Source organism: Bubalus bubalis, chromosome 3 (assembly GCF_019923935.1).
Source record: "Bubalus bubalis isolate 160015118507 breed Murrah chromosome 3, NDDB_SH_1, whole genome shotgun sequence".
Classification (NCBI taxonomy): domain Eukaryota; kingdom Metazoa; phylum Chordata; class Mammalia; order Artiodactyla; family Bovidae; genus Bubalus; species Bubalus bubalis.
The window spans coordinates 86844320-86863384 of record NC_059159.1 but is presented as its reverse complement, the minus strand read 5'-3'; the positions used below and the strand labels follow the sequence as shown (position 1 = coordinate 86863384).

The 19065-nt window shown below is 39.9% G+C and overlaps 1 long non-coding RNA gene across 2 annotated transcripts; it reads right to left on the bottom strand.

The window, feature by feature from the left end:
• Positions 1-4618: 4618 nt before the first annotated feature.
• Positions 4619-17220, bottom strand: LOC123332791. 2 transcript variants are annotated; one of them, XR_006549825.2, is made up of 3 exons: positions 16659-17220; positions 14850-14930; positions 4619-6242 (listed from the first exon to the last, which is right to left on the bottom strand). It is a non-coding gene; the product is annotated as an uncharacterized LOC123332791 (long non-coding RNA). The 2 variants fall into 2 exon arrangements; XR_006640859.1 differs by lacking the exon at positions 4619-6242 and adding an exon at positions 14206-14487.
• Between the last annotated feature and the right edge of the window lie 1845 nt (positions 17221-19065).

Genomic DNA, 19065 nt, shown 5'->3' with positions numbered 1-19065 from the left:
TGAAAAATAGCTATTGATAGGAATGATTTATTAAATCATTCCACAGATATCTACAGGTATCCATCTCAAACATTACAGCCTACAGATGACACTTTTTTGGCTCCTGTGAAACATTAAAAAAACCAGAGAGTGTTGTACATGTATAAAATGTAGGTAAATATATACCACCTGATCTGCCTCTTGAGAAATCTGTATGCAGGTCAGGAAGCAACAGGTAGAATTGGACATGGAACAACAGACTGGTTCCAAATAGGAAAAGGAGTACATCAAGGCTGTATATTGTCACCCTGTTTATTTAACTTCTATGCAGAGTACATCATGAAAAACACTGGGCTGGAAGAAACACAAGCTGGAATCAAGATTGCCGGTAGAAATATCAATAACCTCAGATATGCAGATGACACCACCCTTATGGCAGAAAGTGAAGAGGAACTAAAAAGCCTCTTGGTGAAGGTGAAAGTGGAGAGTGAAAAAGTTGGCTTAAAGCTCAACATTCAGAAAACGAAGATCATGGCATCCGGTCCCATCACTTCATGGGAAATAGATGGGGAAACAGTGGAAACAGTGTCAGACTTTATTTTTTAGGGCTCCAAAATCACTGCAGATTGTGATTGCAGCCATGAAATTAAAAGACGCTTACTCCTTGGAAGGAAAGTTGTGACCAACCTAGATAGCATATTCAAAAGCAAAGACATTACTTTGCCGACAAAGGTCCATCTAGTCAAGGCTATGGTTTTTCCAGTGGTCATGTATGGATGTGAGAGTTGGACTGTGAAGAAAGCTGAGCACCAAAGAATTGATGCTTTTGAACTGTGGTGTTGGAGAAGACTCTTGAGAGTCCCTTGGACTGCAAAGAGATCCAACCAGTCCATTCTGAAGGAGATCAGCCCTGGGATTTCTTTGGAGGGAATGATGCTGAAGCTGAAACTCCAGTACTTTGTCCACCTCATGCGAAGAGTTGACTCATTGGAAAAGACTCTGATGCTGGGAGGGATTGGGGGCAGGAGGAGAAGGGGACGCCAGAGAATGAGATGGCTGGATGGCATCACTGACTTGATGGACATGAGTCTGGGTGAACTTCGGGAGTTGGTGATGGACAGGGAGGCCTGGCGTGCTGTGATTCATGGGGTCGCAAAGAGTCGGACACGACTGAGCAACTGAACTGAACTGAAATATATATATTTATAAATATTCACAATAAAATGTATATAAAAGGTAAACATTTATAGAGACGATATGCTTTTAAGAAAAACAGAATTTTATCAATCTCTTGTAAAATTGACCATACTGTAAAAAATCCTTCATTTTAAAAGTCGAAATAAGCATCAGCCATTTGAAAGTTTTAAGATGTTCCTTTAAGCAACTCTTTATTAAAATAAAAAGTAAAAACTGGAATTATATATGATTCACAAAGTAATTAAATAAATATCACAACCTCTAGGATGAAGGCAAGTTTATATCAGATAAAACTTCAGTCTTAAATGTTTTGATTGTTAAGAAGGACTAGATACAATAAGCTAAGCATTAAATTTAAGAAGCCAGAAACACATTTGTAAGAAAAATTGGAAGAAGGTATGGAGGAAGAGAACATAAATAATTAACTTAAAAGTAAAAAATAAATAAATATATTCAAGCATAAAAATACTTTAAAAAGTTAACATAATTTCCCAACTGCCTTTCCTTAAATCTAAAAAAGAGAAAAATAGGAAGAAAAAGGTGTGAATAACCATAGACATGAAGATTTTTAAATTATAAGATCATATTCTGTATACTTTTATGCTAATGATAAAGTGGACAATACTCTCAAGAAATAGACATTATCAAACTTGGCTCTGGAACTTAAAAAAGTGTATAAACTAATAATCCAACTCAAAAAATTTGAAAAAGCTGTCAAATAATAGCAATAATATTTTTTGAGTGCTTACTATGTGCTTTGCCTTAGATCAGGTACTTTATTCACTACCCCTGATATAACAACCCAGAAACGTAGGTATTATTATACACATTGCTCTGATTCCATATCACTCTGTATTTCTCTTATCAAAAAAACTCATTACATTCTGCTGTGGTCATCTGTCTTCTCTACTAAACTCCACCAGGCTCAGTCCACCATGAGCAGCCCCTATGTTCCCAGCACCCACATTCACATAAAGCCTGAGACATAAGGGTAACTCAACAAACTATTAAAAGAATGAGAACACTGGGAACTCGTATAGTATGTTTGTAGTGTAGTGTAGTATACTGCAGTATGGAAAAGCTACAGTCCAGTCTCACTTATGTGGGCTCCCTGGTGGGGCTAGTGGTAAAGAAGCCACCTGCCACTGCAGGAGACATATTGAGATGTGGATTCAATCCCTGGGCTGGGAAGATCCCCTGAAAGAAGGTATGGCAACCTGCTCTAGTATTCTTGCTTGGAGAATCCCGTGGACAGAGGAGCCTGGTAGGCTACAATCCATAGCCTGCACAGTCTGACATGACAGAAGTGACTTAGGATGCAGGCGTGCACTCACTTACGTATATGAATGTGAAAACCCTACCCAACATATGTGTGCGTGTCTTTAACTTTAATGTAAAAGTTGCATTCCTAAGAAACCTCATATTATTGAGAAATGTTTTATTAAAAAATTCTTTCAGTGGGATGAAGGGGAAGACACACAATAACAAAGATGCTTTCCTACAGAAAGTTGAATAATTTTTCATAGAAAAAAATATGTGTAACTACAGCAAACCTACACCGAGCAAACCCATGCTTTGATTATGATGTATGCTTAAGTCAGGCCTTTTCCTGTATCTCCCTGTGCTGTCGTTAGCCCAGGCCCTTATACCGCTTACTAATGTTTTCACCTTTATCAGACCACTTTTCCTTTTTTCTTGTACTGTTTCTATTGGTAGGCTGATGACTTCAGCTATCATCTTTATAGTGCTGTGCTGTGCTATGTGCTAAGTCGCTTCAGTCATGTCCGACTCTTGGCGACTCCATAGACTGTAGCCCGCCAGGCTCCTCTGTCCCTGGGATTCTCTAGGCAAGAATACTGGAATGGGTTGCCATTTCCTCCTCTAGGGGATTTTCCTGACCCAGGGATCAAACCAGGGTCTCTTATATCCCCTGTATTGGCAGGAGGGTTCTTTACCACTAGCGCCACCTGGGAACTCCAAGCCTGGTATTTCCAACCATATTCTGCCCCTGAGGTAGAGGGCCTCTGACCTAGGCTAGTCCCCTGAGACTGCCTCAGCCACAGTGAATGACCCAGGAAATGAGCACTAATCCAAAGTAAGTGGACCTTTTAACCCTAGAGAGAAAGCATGTCTGTTGCTCACACTTGTTCCTGGCCTTGAGGTCTTGCTGTTTAGCCATTACTTCAAGTCTTCAATTTTCTCAGTATCCTCCCAATAAATCCTTTTGTAGTGTTGGCTGTAGTTCAATTTAGCCTGAGTCCATTTCTGTTACTTACAAGGGAGGGAAAAACACCTTAATTGATAGGCCTATTTTTTAATGATAAATCCTAAAGCCATTCAAACAAAACAAGAGGATTTTTCCTTCCATTTCCATTGCAGTGTTAATACCTGATATCAGTTAGTGCCTTGGGCAGTTAGTCCAATGCAAATGTGTTTCCTAAATAATGCATCATATTGTATCCAGTTTGCCTCAGGAAAATGTGTGCTGTGAGAAGAACACAGTCCCTAGAAGAACAGGATGACCTGTCAATAAATTAAGCTTGATTTTGTTTTCTTTCTCTGTCTCCTCTCTCAAAGAGGAAATAGAACAGCCTTAGTCTTCCTTGGAAAACGAATTTCTTCTAAGAAGAGGTGAGGGGATGGAGTCTGGGAATAAGCATATTTAAGAGACTTATACAAATCTTGGCCTCCCGAGGTAATAAACCTCTACAGATGTGAGTTAGACCATAAAGAAGGCTGAGCACTGAAGAAATGATGCTTTTGAACTGTGGTTCTAGAGAAAAATCTTGAGAGTCCCTTGAACAACAAGATCAAACCAATCAATCCTAAAGGAAATTAACCCATTCCAATGAATATTAGAAGGACTGATGCTGAAGCTGAAATTCCAATACTTTGGCCACCTGACGCGAAGCGCCGACTCATTGGAAAAGACCCTGTTTCTGCGAAAGACTGAGGACAGGAGCTGAAGCGGGAGACTGAGGATGAGATGATTGGATGGCATAATCAATTCAATAGACATGAGTTTGAGCAAACTCCAGAAGATAGTACAGGACAGGGAAGCCTGGCGTGCTGCAGTCCATGGGGTCAGATACGACTGAGCGATTGAACAGCAAATCTATCTTTATCAGAGAAGAGAGAATTATCAAGTGTTTCTGTTAAAGTGTCAAAAAAGAAACATTTCTTTTTTATATTATGGTATACACAGACCATGATAATATTTGAATTGTACATTGGGGTGAAAAAAAACAGGTTGGTTTTTGAAGTTAGTTGTGGGGTTCCCAAAAGACACTCCAGCTAACAACACTTGGTTCTGACCCCCTATCACTGTCTCTCGTGGGGCAGTGATGATCACCATGCCTCACCTGTAATAGGTTCAGTGGACAGGTATCCTGTGCTTTTCAGTAGCACCACTGAACAGAAAATGGGTTCAATTTTGGAACAAAGGCTTCTCACAGTATGCTTATAAATAAGCCTGTATAATAATGCTTCTGATCAAGTACATAAAGATCTGGCCTCAGTTGAGAATAATAATTCATAGTCATGATTGGCTGTTTTCATCTTTTTTTCAAGAAATAGAGAGAGGAAAAATAATTAAATGTGTTTTGAGCCCATGAAACCTCAGACACGTAAAGGAAATACAAGCAGGTTATCTTGAAAGACTCTTAAAAGCTGGTTAAAAGAAATGTGTACATATGCTCACCAGAAGAACATAAATTTTCATGACAAACCCAAACTGAATATATTTATACAAGGGAATACTATACTATGGAATACTATATACTACTACTACTAATAATAATAAATACTAATATTTATATATTTATATATAAATATACTAATAATAATACCAATAGAATACTACACTATAATGAAAATAGGAGATGTATAACAATGTAACACATACATGAAACTCACAAACACAATGTTGAATGAAAGAAGCCAGGTGTAAAAACTATATATAAAGTTCAAGATCAGGCAAAACTGATCCATGCTGTTAGCGGGTGAGTAGCGATCAGAAGAAGATATTACCATAGTGGGTGAGGGGAAGTGCTTTTAGAGTTCTGGTGATGTTCAACATCTTAATCTGGGGGCTGGTTAAACAGGTATGTTCAGTTAATATAATTCATAAAGTTGGAAATCTATTATTTGGGCTCTTCTCATATGTGTACAATATTTGATGTTAAAATGTTTACCGATAATATTTAGAAAGAAGAACAAGCAGAGGGTGTGTCTTCTAGGCCTGTGGGTCCTAACCTTTTTAAATGTATGGCACTCAGAGACAATGATAATATTTGAATGCTCTTTAGAGTGAAAAGAGAGATTGGGTATAGCATGAAGAACTGGCCCAGGGGCTCCGGCTTCCCTGGGGACTGAGAGGATCAATTTTTTTCAGAACCCTGCTTTGTCTTCATTAGCAGGGAATCTATGACTTTCCCTTCTAGTTAGAGAGATCTGAGTGCACAGCCAGGAAGGACTGGAGGAACATGGCATCAGACACATAGACTCTAAGAATCGCATCCTCTCTTTGTATCCATTGACCTTCTGTGGCTTCCAAATTCAATTAGCCAGGTTTGACCACTGCACAAGCATTAGAGACCCCATTTGTCTTAACTGTGTTAGCCCACTACCCACTAAGGCTCTCACCCTACTATTGCTTTCCAGATCTCTTTCTCCAGAAGAGTATCTGTTTCAAATTATTGTCCCCCAGATGTTTTGGGTTCTCCTTCTCCAATCTGAACCACATCTGGCTATTTCCTGCCTATATTCCTGATCTCAGGCTGCTTTTGTATTGCTTTGCTATATTCATTGGAACTTGCAACACCTTCCATTTTGCATAGTTCATGCATTTTGTTCAATCAATTATATCTGTCTTTCAATGATCTCAAAGAAAACAGTGATCTGGGAATCAGAAGTCCCAGATTTATTTCCTGAGATGATGCTATGTGGCTTTAGGTTAGCAATTTGTCTTCTCTGGATATGATCTGTAGATTGAGGTGACCATTTTCTTGGCTCTCCATCAGAGAATATTCCGTGGGAAGGAGGTTCCCATAATGATGAACCTGGAGCTTTCAAAAGATATTCAAGGGAAAATTAATTTTAAACAATGAACTGTGCTTCCACCATCATTAGAACCTATATCTCCAAATCCATCCATTCAGATGCTCCTGTTGGTTGTCACATCATAGTCTCCATGGATTCTGTCTTTCATATTTGTCCACTCAGTCATTGGCGTTTCCCATTTGACTCTTGGTAACGGAACAATTTCTATGTCACTGATGTGTAATTAGACTTTGATATTCTTCTCTGTACTCACCTTGTTAATCTTAAAGCTGGAAAGAGAGATATTATCTTTGCCAAAATAAAAAACATGTTATCCTAAGGACCTATGAGGCTTCATCCATTCTGCTTTGAAAAGCAATATTACTGACCATATGGCCCCTTTTCCCTGAAAGCTAGGAAACTGGGCCAAATTGGTAGCTGGATCACAGAAGCAGTGCCGGTTTGACCTGCACATCTCCTTTCACATTTCAGGGCACCTCTTTACAAAGAAACTGGCATTATCAAAAAATAGACCTCTGGCATCTTCCAGGCAATGGTCTGCTTCCGTTTTTTTCAACATTTCATCTTTGAATTATTGGTTAATGTTCAGTTAACAGTCCCTCCTTGATGCCTTAGAAACCCCAGTCATGTTTCTATTACTTTGAGTTCCTGCCACTTTGGATATGCTATCCCTTCTGACAGGTTTACTCTGGTTTGAAAAGCAGTGGTGGGATCTACATTTTATATTTATTTCATTAAGCAGCTGATGCATCTTTTGTTGCAGGCAACTTCACCTTCCTTTTGTAAAATATAAAAAATTTCAAAAAAGAAAACTCAATATTTTCATTCCAGAACTTCAGTATGATGCAAAGGTAAAAACCTAGAAAAATATTTTGTAACATTCTGAATATATCTCTCCTGTCAATTGTTGCCCTCTCATTTAAAATATATTTTTATGGCTCATATGGTAAAGAATCCACCTGCAATGCAAAAGACCTGGGTTCAAACCCTGGGTTGGGAAGATGCCCTGGAGGAGGAAATGGTAACTCACTCCAGTATTCTTGCCTGGAGAATTCCATAAACAGACGATCCTGGCAGGCTGCCATCCATTGGGTCACAAAGAGTTGGACTAAGAAATTAACACTTTGATATTAATTAGACATTGAAATGAAGCAATGGGGTAAAACTGTTAACCTAGAATTTTCACTTTTTTGAGACAAATTAGTCCCAAGTCAGTCCCTTCTTTACTCTTCTTAGGGAGATAGAGTCATCACCAAGCCCTCCAGCTGCTCAGAATCCCTAAATGGCACATGGTGAGGTATGGATCCCTCCAGAACAGGATAGAGAAAGGAAAAGATGCGGAGATACAAAGGACTGTAGATCTTATTAGGCAAATGTGGGGTAAATGAGTAACAACAGCCCTTAGCTATTTATAGTTTTAATGGAGCCAAGGTGACCAAACATCATTTGATACTCAAGGAAAATGATTTTGTGTATAAGGGGACCCCAATGATGAAGTGTTGGTGGCTTAATTCACATTTTAAAAAATGAGAAAGTTAGGAAATTGAGAAAGGAGAAGTGTTAATGAAAGAGTACCTCTGTTATTGAGGGTGAGGGAGGTAGAGACCAGGGCTTCCCAGGTAGCTCAGCTGGTAAAGAATCCACCTGCAATGCAGATGATCCCACTTAGATTCCTGGGTCAGAAGTTCCCCTGGAGAAGGGAGAGGCTACCCACTCCAGTATTCTTGGGCTTCCCTGGAGGCTCAGATGGTATAGAATCCACCAGCAACGCAGGAGACCTGGGTTCAATCCCTGGGTTGGCAAGATCTCCTGGAGGAGAGGACATGGCAACCCACTCCAGTATTCTGACCTGGAGAATCCCCATGGACAGAGGAGCCTGGCAGGCTACAGTCCATGGGGTTGCAAAGAATCAGACGTGACTGAGCGACTAAGCACAACAGCACAGAGATAGAGACCTCCAATTTTGAGTTACTCAATGTGGTTTTTTCCACTTCAGTATTCTTGCCTTGAGAGCCCCATGAACAATATGAAAAGGCAAAAAGGTATGACACTGAAGGATGAACTCCCCAGGTCAGTGCCCAATATGCTATTGGAGAAGAATGGAGAAATAACTCCAGAAAGAATGAAGACAGGGAGCCAAAGCAAAAGGAACAACCAGTCTTGGATGTGACAAGTGATGGAAGTAAAGTCCAATTCTGTAAAGAGCAATATTGCACAGGAACCTAGAATGTTAGGTCCATGAATCAAGGCAAATTGGAAGTGGTCAAACAGGAGATGGCAAGAGTAAACATCAACATTTTAGGAATCAGTGAACCAAAATGGACTGGAATGGGTGAATTTAACTCAGATGACCATTATATCTACTACTGTGAGCAGGAATCCCTTAGAAGAAATGGAGTAGCCACCATAGTCAACAAAAGAGTCCAAAATGCAGTACTTGGATGCTATCACAAAAACGACAGAATGATCTCTGTTCATTTCCAAAGCAAACCATTCAATATCATGGTAATCCAAGTCTATGCCCCAACCAGTAATGCTGAAGAAGCTGAGTGGTTCTATGAAGCTAGAACCAACACCCAAAAAGGATATCCTCTTCATTATAGGGGACTAGAATACAAAAGTAGGAAGTCAAGAGCTACCTGGAATAACAGGCAAATTTGGCCTTGGAGTACAAAATGAAGTAGGTCAAAGGTTAACAGAGTTTTTCCAGGAGAATGTGCTGGTCATAGCAAACACCCTCTTCCAACAACATGAGAAGACTTTACACATGGACATCACTAGATGGTCAATACCAAAATCAGGTTGATTATATTCTTTGCAGCCAAAGATGGAAAAGTTCTATACAGTCAGCAAAAACAAGACTGGGAACTGACTGTGGCTCAGATCATGAACTCCTTATTGCCAATTCAGACTTAAATCAAAGAAAGTAGGGAAAACTACTAGACCATTCAGGTATGTCCTAAATCAAATCCCTTATGATTATACAGTGGAAGTGACAAATAGATTCAAGGGATTAGATATGATAGATGTAGTGCCTGAAGAATTACGGATGGAGGTTCATGACATTATACAGGAGGCGGTGATTAAGACCATCCCCAAGAAAAAGAAGTGCAAAAAGGCAAAATGGTTGTCTGACATGGCCTTACAAATAGCTATGAAAAGAACAGAAGCTAAAGGCAAAGGAGAAAAGGAAAGATAAACCCATTCGAATGCACAGTTCCAAAGAATGGCAACAAGAGATAAGAAAGCCTTCCTCAGTGATCAGTGCAAAGAAACAGAGGAAAACAATAGAATGGGAAAGATTAGAGATCTCTTCAAGAAAATTAGAGTTACCAAGGGAATATTTCATGCAAAGATGAGCACAATAAAGGACAGAAATGGTATGGATCTAACAGAAGCAGAAGATATTATGAAGAAGTGGCAAGAATACACATAAGAACTGTACAAAAAAGATCTTCATGACTCAGATAATCCTGATGGTGTTATCACTCACCTACAGCCAGACATCCTGGAATGCAAAGTCAAGTGGGCCTTTGGAAGCATCACTATGAACAAAGCTAGTGGAGGTGATGGCATTCCAGTTCAGCTATTTCAAATCCTAAAAGATGATGCTGTGAAAGTGCTACACTCAATATGCCAGCAAATCTGGAAAACTCAGCAGTGGCCACAGGATTGGAAAAGGTCAGTTTTCATTCTAATCCCAAAGAAAGGCAATGACAAAGAATGTTCAAACTACCACACAATTGCACTCATCTTACACGCTAGTAAAGTAATGCTCAAAATTCTCCAAGCCAGGCTTCAGCAGTACGTGAACCATGAACTTCCAGATGTTCAAGCTGAATTTAGAAAAGGCAGAGGAACCAGAGATCAAATTGCCAACATCTGCTGGATCGTCAAAGAAGCAGGAGAGTTCCAGAAAACATCTACTTTTGCTTTATTGACTACACCAAAGCATTTGTCTGTGTGGATCACAACAAACTGTGGAAAATTCTTCAAGAGATGGGAATACCAGACCACCTGACCTGCCTCCTGAGACATCTGTATGCAGGTCAAGAAGCAACAGTTAGAACTGGACATGGAAAAACAGACTGGTTCCAAATAGGGAAAGGAGTACGTCAGGGCTATTTATTGTCACCCTGCTTATTTAACTTATATGCAGAGTACATCATGTGAAATGCCGGGCTAGATGAAGCACAAGCTGGAATCAAGATTGCCAGGAGAAACATCAATAACCTCAGATATGCAGATGACACCACCCTTATGGCAAGAAAATGAATAAGAACTAAAGAGCCTCTTGATGAAAGTAAAACAGGAGAGTGAAAAAGTTGGCTTAAAGCTCAACGTTCAGAAAACTAAGATCATGGCATATGGTCCCATCACTTCATGGCTAATAGATGGAGAAACAATGGAAACAGTCAGAGACTTTATTTTGGGGGGGCTCCAAAATCACTGCAGATGGTGACTACAGCCATGGAATTAAAAGATGGTTGCTCCTTGGAAGAAAAGGTATGACCAACCTAGACAGCATATAAAAGAGCAGAGACATTACTTTGCCAACAAAGGCCCGTCTAGTCAAAGCTATGGTTTTTCCAGTAGTCATGGATGGATGTGAGAGTTGGACTATAAAGAAAGCTGAAGAACTGATACTTTTGAACTGTGGTGTTGGAGAAGACTCTTGAGAATCCTTTGGATGATGAGGAGATCCAACCAGTCCATCCTAAAGGAAATCAATCCTGAATATTCATTGGAAGGACTGATGCTGAAGCTGAAACTCCAATACTTAGGCCACATGCTGTGAAGAACTGATTCAGTGCAAAAGACCCTGATGCCTGGAAAGATTGAAGGCAAGAGGAGAAGGGGACGACAAGATGAGATGGTTGGATGGCACCACTGACATGATGGACATGAGTTTGAGTAGGCTCTGCAGTTGCTGATGGACAGGGAAGCCTGGCATCCTGCAGTCCATGGGGTTGCAAAGAGTCGGACACGACTGAGCCACTGAACAGACTGAACTGACTGAAGGGGGTTTGTAAACCCCAGGACGTTCCCATTAGTGGACCATTTTGCTGACACATTGTAAACATGGATGGCAAGAGAAGACAATGAATACTTGCTGGTGAAGTGAACCAAGGGACAGCCTCCTATTAGCATGTGGATGCCCACAGTGCAGAGTGGGTTTCCAGGCAGTCATGGGAAGAGCACTGGGAGCCTGCAGCAAGCAGGTCTATTACCTCTGCCAGTGTTGGAGCAGGACACTGATGTTGAGAGAAAAAAGAGCCAGAAAAAAAAAGTGAGGAAAAAAAAAAGAGTAGGGATTTTTGAGTAAGTCACCTAGAGCTGGAAGAAACATTGTTTTGTTCTTTTTGAGCCTCTTTGGCATGCTGCCTTGACACTAGGCCAGTCTTGGAGATTTTGATAATATTTCCTGAATTGGATGGATTTGGGCATTCTAGCCAATACATTGTCTGTGCCAAGCTTCTCCTAACTGGCAAGTAGTGCTTATGTTAAGCAATTTTTAATAGTGCCTTCATTGGTAGATTATTAAACTTTAGGTAAATCAACAGTAGCTCTTCATCAAGAAGGTCAATGACCCTTAGCACAGGATAAGTGCCAAGAACACTTGTATTTCTTGTTCTTGCGTCTGTGTGGTCTTTGGACATTGGCATGTTTAGTAGGGTACATGATGGAATACTGAGTGCATAAGACTTAACAGTTACTAAACTTGCTCCTGGGTCCAGTTGTGCCATGACTAGCTATGTGATGTTTGGAAACTGACAACTTCATAATTTCCTCAATTCAAACTGTAAAATGGGAACTAATAGAATAGTGATTAAAAGCAATGAATGCATTCAGCACTATACTAGATCTTTGTGGTGCCAGGAGGGTTAAAGAAATATGGCTCACTTCCTGCTTTTAAACGGTCTGTTTTCTCTACTTAACAGGATTGAAAATACTAAATAGGGTGGTTTATATGCTTTGAAAAAGTGTAACATACTATATAAACACAATTTATTATTGCATTTAGTAAACAAAAACTGCTGGTTCCTATAGATGAAAATAATTTGTTTTCCTGACAACATGATGCTTCCATGTATTTCTCAGGATTCCCCATCCAAGCAAATGCCTGGCTCTTAAGGTCAGTGACAGCATCCTATAACATCATCACTAGGCAAAAATGGAGGTCATCCTTTCCTCCTTTGTCATTCCTTCTATTTCCAACTGACTCCCCTCTCTGTCCTCCCTTACAAGGGCCTGGTGGAAAAGTAATCCCTTTGTTTCACCACTACCTTTGATGCACCCCCATGCTGACTCCAAACAGCTCATGTTCACTAAAATTGAGCTTTCCTCCTATTCTCACATATTCAATCAGAGCTCCAGATGGGTAAGCAGGAGATCCCAGATGGCCTGACCACTTCCTGGATCATAAAGCTTCTCAGTATATAAAATAGAAATCTCTTTGATGATCCATGTATTTGTCAGGATTTGTTACACAACACATGTCCCAAGCAAGTCTCCTGTGATTTCCAGCACCTCTGTCATAAGCCCAGAAAGGCAGTTGGTTAGTTTGTTTGTTTATTTAGCTTTCACTTGGGCAGTTGGTTGCAGAGTTTCCTATTTGTTTTTTCTGCCTGCCCCATCGTCCTTTAATTTAGAATGCAATCATGATGCCCTTCCTTTTAAAAAATACATGAATGCTAAGATCCGGGATGAACTGCTGATTCTCTGAAATAATGCCATGTTCTTAATTATTGGAGATTATTTCTCATCATTTATTTTTAAATTTCTTGGCTCTCATTTACCTAACTGGAAAATGTCTAATTCGAATAAATTTCATCCCCAAAGGAAATGGTCAAGATAAATCTTCCTTTAAATATATGTATTTATTTAACAAATATGTAATGAAATCTTACTTTGTGTCACACTGTTCCAGGTGCTTAGCATACAGAGTTTACAAAATAGACGAACATCCTTATCCTTGTAAACATATTCATTCTTATCTTACCAGAACTTATATATTAGTGAGAAAGAGAAACAGTGAAAAGAATAAGAATGAGAAGGGAGAGGGGAGGAAAAGGAAGAGGAGGGGAAGAAGGAGAAAGAGGAGGAGAAAAAAGAATAGAGAAGGGACCATATGAGTGTGTGTGTATTTTTTTTTTTAATTGTGTAAGCTCCATGGAGAAAAAATGGAGAGGACAAGGAGGAAGCCAGGAGTGGAGATGCAATTTAAAATTTTAAGTGCTAGGACTAGACTATGGGGAACAAAGGAGAAGCAGAAAGCTAGTGGTGGCTTAGGATAGGGTGGTGACAGTGAGAGTGGTGAGAAGTGGTCACTTTCTGGGTTTATTTTTAAATTAGAACCAACAGGATTGTTAACAGACTGAATTTGAGAGAAAGAAAAGAAAGTTAACATGAGAGAAACTAACTTGGGGAAGAAGGTGAAGGATTTGTTTCGGATGATGAGGGTAGCAGAGGTGATATTTAAAGAAAGAGGAGAAGTTATGAAAGAGTAATTTAGGAAGAAACAATGTAGGAGAAAAAAGATCTGAAATCATAAGAAATAATAGTTTTCTAAAATCGAAAGAAGACATAAGTCCTCAGACTGGAAGTACAAAGTCTTAAACTGAATATATAAAAATAAATCCACATGTCGCCACTAGAATGAACCTGCAGAACATCAAAGAAAATAAGAAGACTTTTAAAGCTCTCAGATAGCAGGCTTTTCCTTAGCTGCAATCAATGCCAAAAAATAACAATACTATCTTCAGGGCTCACCGGAAATAACTGTCAATCTGCGATTTTATGCCCTAACAACCTTTCAGTTGTAAGACAAAAAGAAGTCCTTTTCACCATTCAAAAACTTGGAGTATTTACCACTTACTGATCCTCACAACGGGAACTATTAAATGATTTACCTCAAGAAGAAAAATGAACCCAGAAGGAAGAAACAAAACAGCACACACACAAACATGCACACCTCAAAATAACTATTTATTTTGAATTTTTAAAAGTACAATAGAAGCTGTGAACTCAATAAAAAGATGGGGTGGAGGCATCGTTCCTTGGTAGTAGAAGCAGGCTAATGGATCTTGTAATGTTTGACAGGAAGACAGAATTATTACATAGCTAAAGGTTGCTGGACATGGGTTTGGGTGAACTCCGGGAGTTGGTGATGGACAGGGAGACCTGGCGTGCTGCAATTCATGGGGTCGCAAAGAGTCGGATATGACTGAGCGACTGAACTGAATGGAACTGAAAGGTTGGTAGAAAAATGTACCAGTAAATATTGTGGTAAACGTTTAAGAGTAATAAATAAAATGGCAGGAAAACAATCTAGTTTATAAAACAGCAGAAAGAAGAAAAGAATGTGGGTATCTGTCTATGGCCATACCACCCTGAACATGCCCAGTCTCCTCTGATCTCGGAAGCTAAGGAGGGTTGGGCCTGGTTAGTACTTGGATGGGAGAATGTAGGTATCTTATTAGTCTTCTAGAAGAAAGAAGTAAAAGAAAATAAGCAAGAATGAAGAAGGCAATCAGAAAACCTAAAATAAAAAAGGTAGAAGTAAACCCAAATAGGTCAGAACACAAGCAATGTTAAGTATTTTAACTTACCTAATAAAAAATTAAAATGAGAAGCATCAAACTTGAGAAGGAAACCTCAAACCTCTTCTTATTTATAGGTGATGTGATTGCCTACAGAAAATAAGAGTATACAAAGTTAGAATCGGTAAGAGAGCTCAGGAAGAGTTTATACAAACATCTGTCATGTTCCTATGAACTAGTAATAACCAGAGAGAAATATAATAGAATAAAAGTTACCACTCAAAATATCAATTGAATGTGTTTTTTTAATCTTAATGATACATCTAAGAAAAGATATGCTATAATTTTATGGGGAAGACTTTAAAATAGCATTGAAGGACACAGAAACAGACCTGAATAAATTCAGTGATATACCATGTTCACTGATGGAAAGTTTTAATAGCATAGAGATATCAAGTCTTCTCAGATTGATGTGTCAATTCAATTCCACACAAAATCTAACAGAAACTTCCAAGAAATTTTAAAAAGTTAATCCTAAAATTTATATGGAAGAAAAAAGGACAAAAATCACCTGGAAAATTTTGAAAAACAAAATGAGTAGTTGGACCCTATCAAATACCATGATTTATCATAAAGCTATAGGACATAAGTGATCATGATATTTGTGCAAGTGAATAGACAAATAGATCAATGGGATAGGATAGCAAGAACTGAAAACAGATCTGTGTATAGGGGGAAAATGGACTCATTACAATTAGTGGGATAAGATGGATTATTTAATAAATGGTGCTGTGATAATTGGCTACTTATGTACAAAATAAAATTATATCCCTAAGCTACGTCCTAAAAAAAAAAAAAAAAAAAAACAATGGGTGGATAAAGATCTAAGTGTGAAAAATAAAAGCTTAAATTTTTTTAGAAGAAAATAGACTGCTTTTATATTTCCAAGCTAGAAAAGAATTTCATAATAACTGTACCCCTAAAAAGTACAAAACCTAAAAGGAAATATAGATAGATAAATTTGACTTTATAAAAACTTTAAACTTTTGCACATGAAGAGACACCACAAAGTAAAAAGTCAAGTCATATACAGGGAGAAGGTATGAGCAAAATTAACCCAAAAGGAAAAAACCCAAAATACATAAAGAACTCCTGTTACCGAACCAGTCTGCTCACCTGCTCAGTAAAGCCGATCTACTGACACCACGCTGTGGTGAAGGAAAGTGCAAGTTTATTGCAAAGATCAACCAAGGAGCGAGACAATCTGGAGTTGGCATCATCAACCTGGACCCACCTGGCCTGGGGCTTGTGGGCAGCATACAGTTAACTTCTTAGACCTTGTGGGGATTTCACTAGCTGTAAAATAACTCAAGGATGTGGCTCAGAATATTATCTCTACCCCTTAGGGAGGAACTAAAGGTCCTTGATTTTGTTTAACGGCTAAACTACTAATATTTGTCTTGCTTGACTGTTTTCTTTTGTTTCTGCATTTTCTCACTTTTCTGATTAAATCTGTGCTTCAGAACTCAGGAAAGACCTAGGAAGCTAAAAGTTTTTCTACAAACAAGAGGCACGGGGAGGACATAGGAGTGGGAAGGGGGTGGTCTGTGGACCAGAAGGCCCCATGGGGTCCTGTTTAATTATATTCCTAGAAGTTACCAAGAAGAACAAAAGGCAATGCATTATGAATGGTCAAGTTACAAAAGGGAAACATTACAGATTCACAAACATGAGGAGTTGCTCAATTTGAGTCATAATCAGAGCAATTCAGTTTACAACACTAATGATATAACCAATTTGCAACCATAAATTTAATACAAATTAAAGTCTGAAAACAATAATAAGTATCCCCATTCATGGCAGGTGATAAAACCATACCTGGCAGAAAAATAAATCAGTAAAAACTGTTTTGCAAAGCCAGGTAGTATCTTCCAATGTAGATGCTGTGCATATCCTTGGCAATTCCTCTTCTAGGCAAATCTCAGAACGGTGTTTCTAAAACTTGAGGTTTTCACCCATTAACAGATAATGAGATCAATTTTAGTAGGCAATGAACAGAATGGAGGGGGAGGAGGAAGAGAAGAGAGGCTAGAATAAACACATTTAGACTTTGACTCATCCATGAATGTGTGTGTGTGTGTGTGTGTGTGTAGATGAGGGATATAATTTTGCTTTATTTTCTACATAAACAGCCAATTATTCCAGCACCATATATTGAATACTCTATCTTGTCCCCACTAATTCAGTAAATTAATGAAATCAATTTAGTGGGAATAAACAGAAGGAAGGGGAAGGGGGGAGGGGGAAGAAGGGGAAAGGGAAGACGAAAGATGAGGGGAAAGGAGCGGAGAGGGGAAAGAAACATCAGAATATATCACAGGTTGGTAGGTGCAGTCAGTACTGGCGGTGCCCTGCCCAGATCCCTTTTACTGGGCGAGCACACTCACCCCACCTGCTCTATTAGCTGCTAACTGCGCACACCTGCACTCTTACCGCGACTTGCCAGTAAGCGGAGAGGAGCCTCTTTACCTGGACAAGTCTGGGCAGTTGCCCCGCCCCATCCCCACGCCCCCCAGGTGGCCAGCAGCCAATGGCTGACGCATGAGGGGTATAAAAGCCAGACTCGCCCCCGGCATGGTTAAGCAAACTTGCGGTGCCATTTGTAGCTCAGGTTTTTATGTTGGGTTAAACGGAGGCTGCTGCTGCTAAGTCACTTCAGTCGTGTCCGACTCTGTGTGACCCCATAGATGGCAGCCCACCAGGCTCCCCTGTCCCTGGGATTCTCCAGGCAAGAACGCAGGAGTGGGTTGCCATTTCCTTCTCCAATGCATGAAAGTGAAAAGTGAAAGGGAAGTCGCTCAGTCGTGTCCGACTCTTAGCGACCCCATGGACTGCAGCCCACCAGGCTCCTCCGTCCATGGGATTCTCCAGGCAAGAGTTCTGGAGTGGGGTGCCATTGCCTTCTCCCTAAACGGCGGCTAGTTTTTTAGCAGAAACCGCATCTTTCCTAAGCTTCTTCGTCCCCTCTCGTCTTTCTCACACCAGCGATACTGTCTCAAACTCAAGCTCTGCTGTTCGGGAACCTGACCTTAGGCCTAAAGGGGGGGTGGTAAGTGCTTTTAAGGGTGTGTGTAGGGTGTGTAGGTGAGGTCTGAGTGGCCCAGTGGGTAAAGAATCCCCCTGCAGTACAGAAAACACAGGAGACGTGGGTTGAATCCCTGGATTGAGAAGATCCACCGGAGGAGGGGCATGGCAATCCACTCTAGTATTCTTGGCAGGAAAATTTCATGGACAGGAGCCTGGCGGGCTGTAGTCCATAAGGCTGCAAAGGCCACTGAGCACACACACACATGTAGGTGAGAAAGGTTATGATGTAAAATAGGGTCTTAAAGGTTTAAGCGCTTCTGCTCCAGAATCTTGTAAATGTTCATGCGCAAGGAGATAGGGACAAGAGTGTCTGTTGTGAAAACTCGAGTGTAATCTGCTACCAGTAAGAGGACAGATAAAACATGTGTGAAAATAACAAACCCCTTGCTCATGTTCGCCTTAGTCCACGAAGGACTAAAGGTTGAAGAAACTTGGGAAATTTCAGCCTTTACGAGGTGGCACTGGGTGATTCTGATATTTTTTATGCTTCTCTTTTCTACACTTCTCTCTTTATTTGAAATATTTAATGAACAAGATAAAAGCCCTAATCCTCACTTACTTGCCCACTCACCTTCTCTTATACACCCCCATGGATAAATGAGGAAGCAATGTGTTTCCCACTCTGATAAGTTATGTAAGTTTCTCTTGTTCTTTATTCTAAGGATACACAGGAGAACTAGGTTATACGGAGGCTCAATAAACTCCTGGTCTTTACAATCAGCTGATACTCTCAATTGCCATGGGGCTGGGGTTATTGTTTAATTGTGGTTCTTGTTTACTCAAGTCTTTCATGAAGTAAGAAAAATACGTGGGAAGGAGAATTGGAAGGAGAAAGTCAAGTGAGAAGGCAAAAGAAACCGTGAATCTCATCGTTTCAGTGAAAACGCCATGGTTTAACATGGGGATGGTTTATTTCCTTGCAGTTCCTAAGGGTGAATCGGAACCGCTTGGGAGAAAGCCCCTGTGGTCAACTATATTTTTGACTGCAGGTGATTTCCTTTTTTGATTCTGCTTTTTGAATGCCTAAGGAAATCAAGGAAAAGCTGACATTCCCTCCCTTACCAATTGTAGCTTCTCATGCCGCAGTTCCACGAGGAGTAGAGGCTTCCCATTTTTCTATGTAGAAGCTCCCAATAAA